The sequence below is a fragment of the Micromys minutus genome, assembly GCF_963924665.1.
Source record: "Micromys minutus genome assembly, chromosome: 1".
NCBI classification, from domain to species: Eukaryota; Metazoa; Chordata; class Mammalia; order Rodentia; family Muridae; genus Micromys; species Micromys minutus.
In genome coordinates, this window is record NC_137969.1 from 87109243 (window position 1) to 87117778 (window position 8536).

The window sequence follows — 8536 nt, forward strand, 5'->3', positions numbered from 1 at the left end:
CCTTCTTTCAAGAGCACCCTTGCTTTTCCATTTCCCCAGTTAGATCATTTGTAGTCTGCTATTCCCCTTCCCATTGTTTTCCAACTTCCCATCTCTGGCAGTGGTCCCTTTTGACTTTGCTGGGTTTTGCAGCTACTCTGTGATATGTGCTCCCATCTACAGATTTGGAGCTAGGAGCCTCTGATGAGAAATAATATGTGATATTTGTCTTTCTGGGTCAGTTACTTCACGCAATATAGTCTTTTCTAGTTCCATCCATATACCAGACTAGACCCCAGAGAAATAAAATAACCTTTAAGAGATACACCATGGTCAGAAACTCCATCTAACCACCTGCTAGATATGTCTCTCAGGTGGAAACTTCTAGTTTATTTGGAAAGTCAGTTATGTCAAATGATGTTTTGCTGAGGCACATGGGTGAAAGGTTGCTTGCTAAAGCCTACATTTGAAAGAATGCATTCCTGAAGCAGACACAGGTGAAAGGATGCTTTGCTATAACAAACATGTGAATGGACCAGTGATGGAGTATATTTATGACCCCACCGAAAAGTGAGAGACAAGCACTGAGCATTGGTTTGGCTTGTTCCACCTTACTATTCTTCCACAACACATGCATGTATGCATTGTTCCTCCTTACTTACACAGCGTTGTTGAGCTCAACTCTCGGTAAAGCATTGTTGAGAGAAACCCACCCGAGAACTACTGACACAGCTTGCCGCTTCTGCTGTCTTGCCTCAGGCTGGTTGGTGAGGCTGACAGTTTCTTTAGGCTTAAACTGTAGCTGCCGGTTCACTCCTGGTGTCTGCCTGCAGACTGCACTGTAGTTGCTGGTTCATGTGGGGTGTCTGCCTGACTAGAGGACTGATCTGCAGCTGCTGATCTGCATTTGATGTTTGCTATGGGACTGAACTACTAAGAGAAAAAAGATAGAGTTCGTTTCCAAAGAACTATTGCTGAACAGGTCCATTTCTCCCATATTCTAATAACTTTCTACTTCTGCTGTGTGGTGGGCTAGAGGAGAGGTTGAACCCTTATTAAAAGTAGGTTACAAAAAATTATGCCTACATGTCTCACTCAGGAGGTAACACCACAGTTAAAATCATGGGTTCAAATTCTACTCCCAATGGATCTTGGATAAACAATCTACCTGTGCCTCTTCATCTGAAGAAGGAGCCATCATGGAAGAATTTATGGAAGAATAAGGTGTGTTGACTTATCCAGAGCAGAGAGACAGTGCCTGGCACAGGGTAAGCATAGTTTAAGTACACTGGCTGCACCACATGTCTGGGTTAAACTCCATGATGAGTTTGGGTTTTAAAAAAACAAAACAAACAAACACATTTTTTTTTTTTTTTTTTGTGCAGGTGCCATGGTGCACACATGGAAAGCAACTTGCAGGAGTCTGTAATGATCTTCTAACGTGGGTTTTCAGCGATTAAACTCGGGTCCTCAGGTTTGGCAGTTTGTGCCTTTTCCCACCGAGCCATCTCACTGTAGCTCGAGTTAGGGTTGTTGTTGTCTTTTGTTTTTGTTTTTTAAGACTTGGAGTTTTTCTCTTCCTGACATTCCAAAGGAGTAACATTGCCCCTGTGTTCTTTACTCATCCTTGTAACATGTGAAAGATTTCCACGTGGAACCTTTTGGGGAAGACTCATTTTCTAAATGGAATCGGGTAACTAAAAAGCTAAATATAGTTCCCAACAGGTTATTTTGTGCAGTGCTATGAGCTTTAGAACATTGGTTAATGCTTATAGCAGGATTAAGAGATCCCCTATTTTCTCTTTTTGCCAGATTGTCTTCAAATTAATTGGATGTTGCCTATAATATGCACATATAAATGAGGAGTTGTTTGGGTTTTTTTTTGAGACAGGATCGTACAATGTGGCTCCATCTGGTCTGGCCTCTGTAGTACTACAGGCTCATTTATAGAGCTTGTTACATAGATACTCTACAACAATTAACTTATTGATCATATAGTCAGTGCTCACAGGCTAAAAATGTCAGAAATAATACTGAGGCAGACATTCATCCATCTGAGCTTCAAAAGTCTAAGCTGGAGACAAACTCAACAGAAGATCCTGGAAAGGCAGCAAACCTTCAGTATATCTCTAGTATTATAGAACAGTGTTCAGCCATGAAGATTGACAGCCTAAAACCTAAAGATATGGACAAATACCCAGAAATACCCAGGATAGTATTAAGAACAGTTTTAGGATACTTAATTATATATTGTGATTCAAACACTTTTCATAAGAACTCTTTATATTTTGAAGAACAGAAACCAACTCAAACTAGCCTAGGTAAAAGAATAAACATTGAAAAAATGGAGATAATATCAGAAAATATCCAAGAGCAAAAACTTGATAGAACTCTAAAAAAAAAACCAAAAAATAGTGCAAGAAAGGAAGAGAAAAAGTTGATACTGTTAAAGACCTCATCTAAATGAAAAGAGTATGCAGTGTTTCTAGTAATAAAGTCAAAGACAGCCAAACAGTGGTGGCACAGGCCTTTAAATCCAGACGCAGTGGATCTCTGTGTTCAAGGCCAGCCTGGTCTACAGAGTGAGTTCCAGGACAACCGAGACTGTCACAAACAAACAAAATCAACCAACCAACCAACCAAATAAATCCAAAGGCCAGATTTTAAGCTATTCATTTTTAGACTCAATAAAGGGACCAGTTAGAGAGCTCAGCACTGACCCTGATACCTGATGACCTATGTTCAATCCCCAGACCCCACAGCAGAATAAGCAAACCCACTCTTGAAGCACACATATGTGCATACACACACATATACAACTTTAAAAAAAGATTCAACAAAGCTAATCAGCAAGAGAGCTAACAGTAATTGGATTAAACATTAGAAGGAGAAGCCAGCGGTCCAGATCTATAATTATAACTCCAGGAAAATGGAGGTAGGAGGCTTAGGACTTCAAGATCATTCTCAGCTACACAGAGAGTTTCAAACCAACTTGGGCTGTCTCCAAAAATTAAAATTAAAAATATCATAAATCTCGTACTTGACAATGAGGGAATCAATGGAAATTTAAAATAACCAAGCAAACATTAGCAAGGTCATAAATTGTTTCGAATCAAAACATAGGTAAGTGTGGGGAAGGCAGGTGTAGCCCCAGATACTGTAGTGGCTGAAGAGGAATCACAAGTTCCAGATCAACCTGAGCAATGTACTAAGACTTTACATCAAATTAAGAGCTAAGGACAACATACCTTAGAAGCAGGATGCTTGCCCAGTGTGTGAGAGGCCATGGAGAAAAAAGTTAGTTGCCCGTGAAAAATGGAGGTGGGTGAGACAAGCTACATATATGACTTTCTGCAAGATGTTGGTGTTATATCTTTTTCATGTATCACTTGAGTGAAAAAAATGTATAATGAAATAGGTGATTGTGTTAGAGATATTCTGTCCCAAGATGTCTCCCTGTAATGTTTATGTGTGCATAGAAAGTCAAGACATTGACCTGTGACTTGACTCCTTGAGGAGAGACCTTGGGATGAAGTGGCATGGTTTGGGCTGGTGAGTTCTAACAGGATTTTTTCCCTGCTCCTGGATCAGAGGGCAGGGCCTCAGGCAAGGTCCTCCCAGTATGTTCCCCATCACTAGCAATACTCGCTGAGGATTGGCAAAAGTAAAAAGCCATTTTTACTTTTAAAATCTCATTCTTCTCCTAAGAGAGTACGGTAAAATTGTTTCTCCTTTGCACTTAGTAACTGCATTGTTCTTTAGATATGAATGGCTTTTAAATAACAAAGCACTGTTTAAAAATATATATGAAGGTATATTAACATAGTGATAAGCAACTTCTGTCCATTAAAATTTTATACAGATTTAATACTTTTTTCTGCTTTTGTTTAATGAATATTTAATTCAGAAAGCTATGAAACAATAGGTAATCATAGTGCTACAAGAACATATATTGACATATAGTTTAAAAGACTAGGAAAGGTACCTTTTGATTTCAGTGATAAGTACAGTGAGGAATTTTAAGATTGCTAATCAAATACTCATCAGAAGAAAGAAGGCAAGGGAACTCCTATTTTCTCATGACACAGCTGCCAAGGAGATATTAAAAATAGCCCAGGGTAGGTTTGGCAGATCTTGTTTGGGAAAAATTCCTAAAAGAGCTGGTAAAGGAAGAAAGTTCTTCTCATTAGCAAACAAATGGATTAGCAATCTAGAGATGAGCAGGAGGAGGGCTAAGGACCTCGGAGGGAGAAGCAAACAGCAGGTCTAAGGAGTTTGAATTTCATGTCTTCAGCCTGTTTCTCTCAGTATCTTTCCCATTATTTGATGTAGATTTATGTTAAGGTGATATATGATTGGACATTAGAGAGGTAGGCAGAGAAAGGAAGGAGCAGAAATGGAGGCAGGAGGTTGAGAGGAATTAAGATGGAGATGGAGAATCAAGATGGAGATAGATCTAGATCCAGGTGGTAGTAATTGGCAATAGGTAGATATGAATATCCTTAAGAGTTTATCTCATTTAGAAGGGCAGTTTGTACCATTGTCTATTGGATGTAATCTTATTGTATTAAGTGTTTATAGATTGATAATTTAATATATAAACCTGCTTGAAAGGCTACCGGGCTTTGGAGTCATGCTGGGCAATGGAGAAATGGAACACACTGGGGAGGTCATATCCATCCGGGACAGAAGCAGCAGGGGCAGTGGAGTGAACTGCGCCTGAGTTCTTAGAGGTGGCCTGGAGCGCCAGGAGGTGTGGTGATTGCACATTGTGTGCTGGACTGCACACTGGAGTGGCATCTGCGGAGTGAGATTGTGGTGCTGCTAAAAGGTTAAGCAATCCTTTTAAATATTTACTGCAATAATTTGAGCTGTGTTACGGGATCTATCTTCCTTCCTGACTTATACACACCCAGGTCACAATCTAGACTGAGTGTAAGGGTTAGTCCCATGGACAGATGGGCACAATTCCAAAGAGAAATGGTGAAGTCACGAAGTACTTAGAGAGTCACCATACACCACTGCTGCACCTTCCAAAACATGCATATGCACATCCTACACAAGAAGTAATTCCATTTTCCTGGCAAAGAGTCTGGACAAATTTAAATGGGAAATATTTAGCATCCTTCCAGTGCATCTCCCCAATCCCACTATGCCTCGCAGCGGAGATGTTTAGGCCAGTGGATCTCAAGTCTTAACATGCTTGGAATTTTCTGGGCCTAATATGTGTGGCTCAGAATGTGATCCTAATGCCTGAGAGGCTAAGGCAGGAGAATTGCCATGGGCTTTAAGTCAGATTGAGTTATGTAGTGAGTTTTCAGGCCAAACAGGGCCACAGAGTAATGCATTTGTAACAAAGCATGAGAACCAGAGTTTGTATCCCTAAAATAGACATATAAGTCAGGTGAGCATGGCAGTGCGCCTACAATCCTAGAACCGAAGAGGAGGCCAACAGTGAATTTCTCCAGAGCAAGCTAACTAGGCTAGCCTTAGTAGCAAGCAAGAGATCCTGCCTCAACATGTGAGACTGAATGTGATGGTGGAAGACATGTGATATTGACCTCAGACCTCTATTTGCACCCACAAAAATGTACACATTTGAAGCCATATGTGCAGATTAGCTCAGGATTGAGGGTTGTGTCTAGAATGCATAGGGGCCTACTGTGGGAGATTTAGGAAGCAGGGCTCTGTATGACAAAGGCTTCCCCCCACTGCAATTCTTGATGAGAGGGACAGTCCTTGCTTGTGCAAACTGTTTAATCATAGTGAAAAATGGATGCCTACAACTTAGTCAGGGTGGACCAAATACCTTTTGCAGGGAGGAATGTCTGGTAAGGGAAGCTAACTGGCTAAATCCTCAGGTTACATACCTCATTAGCATGGAGAACTCTAGGCTCTATGCTATGTGACTAGTGGTCATGGCCTTCATATGGGGTGTCCTGGTCACGTACTCCAGGACGGGAACTGGGTCAGGAGTAGATGGAATGCTTACCGTTCTCAGACATGAGAGTTTCTGGAATTTCTGAATCCACTCAACTTTCCCTGACTTCTGTCTGGTGGCACGGTTCCTCTTGCCCCACACCTGAGCATGCACACGCATTTTTCAGTGTCCTTATTCACTAAGCAATAATCTTTGTCATGGTTACTGTTGCTGTGATGAAACACCATGACCAAAGCATCTAGAGGAGGAAAGGGCTTATTTTGCCTACACTTCCACATCTGTGTTCTTCATTGAAGGAAGCCAGAACGGAGGCTCAAACAGGTCAGGAGCTGATGCAGAAGTCATGGAGGGTACGGCTTAGTGGTTTGTTCCCCGTGGTTTGCTCAACCTGTTTTATTACAGACTCCAGGCCCACGTGCCCAGAAGTAGCCCCACTCACAGTGGGCTGGCCCCTCCCATCAATCACTAATTAAGAAGCTCCACAGGCTTGGCTACAGCCCAGTGTTATGGAAGCAGTTTCTCATTTGGGGTTCACTCCTCTCAGATGACTCTAGCCTGTGTCAACTTGTTATAAAATTAGCCAGCACAGCAATAAAGTACAACTCTTTATACAATATTTCCAATATGCCCAGTATTAAATGAAACATTAAGGTGAGTTAAAGTATGGGAGATGAGATGCACGAGTTTTATGAAAATGATATGCCATTTATATAAGGAGCATGGGCTTCAAAAGCTGTAGAGGTGAGAGGTATTCCAGAAGTCTGCAAAAAAAAAAAAAATCCTCAGAAAACACTAGGAAAAAAACCTATATATTTTTCTAACTAAACTATATATTTTTTAACTAAAAATTTCAATACAATTTTAAAACAAGATTATTATGTATTTCATTCATGAGGAGTATCGGGCAAGAAAATTATACACCATGCTCAATATTCTGGGAAATGAATGACCTGAGAGAATTCCTAGAAGGTTTTGAACATTACAAGGCTGCATTTTAATATCTATCTTCTGTTTCTCCTGCTAGCATTTTTTCCCTGCCAAGGAACATCATATATCAAATGTCAAGGCAGGATAAACATAGCCATTAAAAAAAAAGGAAGACTAGAATGTGGGTCTAGGCATAGGCACAGGCTTGCACCAAATCAGAATGTAATCTTAACCCAATCTCAGATCCAGGGCTCTTGAGGCTGAGGGATTGCCTAGGTATCGATGAAGCAAAGGAGACAGAGCTAAGGGGGAAAAAAATCAAGAATCATCCAAAGTTCAAGGCAAGGAGGAAATGAACGAAAGGAGGCATAGGTAGATTGATCTTCAGTGCCTGTCTTCACTCTCTGACATTAGGAATAAAGAGCTTCACCGGCTGGCTGGGGAAAGACCCTGGAAGCCAACAGTGTGACCTGTCTATCCAGTACCATAACCAAAAAGTGAGGAGTCAATGCTCAATGTCAATTTAGTTTTTTGACTTTAGGTTTGAGTTTTAAAAAATGGAAAGTGGTCATAACGTGAGCTGATTATCAGTGTTCATAGGTGGGTCTTAATTCACTGGAAGCTGAGGACCTCAAGAGTATGATGGTAGTTATGAGTCTAAATGCCTGGAGCATGGTAACAGCAGCAGACACAGCCTAATGAGAAAGCCTTGGTTAGTTGTGTGTGTGTGTGTGTGTGTGTGTGTGTGTGTGTGTGTGTAAGTGTGTATGTGGTGTGTGTGTGTAAGTGTGCATGTGGTTTGTGTGTATGTGGTGTGTGTGTGTAAGTATGCATATGGTGTGTGTGTATGTGGTGTGTGTGTGTAAGTGTGTATGTGGTGTGTGTGTATGTGGTGTATGTGTGTGTGAGTATGTGTTGTATGTGTGAGTGAGTGTGTGTGTAGTGTGTGTGTGAGTGTGTATGTGTGTGGTGTGTGTGTAGTGTGTGTGTGGTGTATATGTGTGGTGTGTGTGTATGTGGTGTGTGTGTGTAAGTATGTGTTGTATGTGTGTGTGGGTAGTGTGTGTGAGTGTGTATGTGTGTGGTGTGTGTGTGGTGTGTGTGTGAGTGTGTATGTGTGTGGTGTGTGTGTGTAGTGTGTGTGTGGTGTATATGTGTGGTGTGTGTGTATGTGGTGTGTGTATGTAAGTATGTGTTGTATGTGTGTGTGAGTAGTGTGTGTGAGTGTGTATGTGTGTGGTGTGTGTGTGGTGTGTATGTATGTGTGTGGTGTGTGTGTATGTATGTGTGTGGTGTGTGTATGTGTGTGAGTGTGTGTATGTGGTTGGTGTGTGTGTGTGAGTATGTGTTGTATGTGTGAGTGAGTATGTATGTAGTGTGTGTGGTGTGTATGTGTGTGAGTGTGTGTATGTGGTTGGTGTGTGTGTGAGTATGTGTTGTATGTATGTGTGAGTATGTGTGTAGTGTGTGTGTGTGTGAGTGTGTATGTGTGTGGTGTGTATGTGTGGTGTGTTTGTATGTGGTGTGTGTGTGTATTGTGTGGTGTGTGTATGTGTGTGAGTGTGTGTTGTGTGTCTGTGTGAATGTGTGTGTGTGTGGTGTATGTGTGTGAGTGTATGTGTGAACTATGTGTGTGTTGTGTGTGTTGTGTGTATGTGTGTGGGGTGTGTATGTTGTGTGTGTATGTGT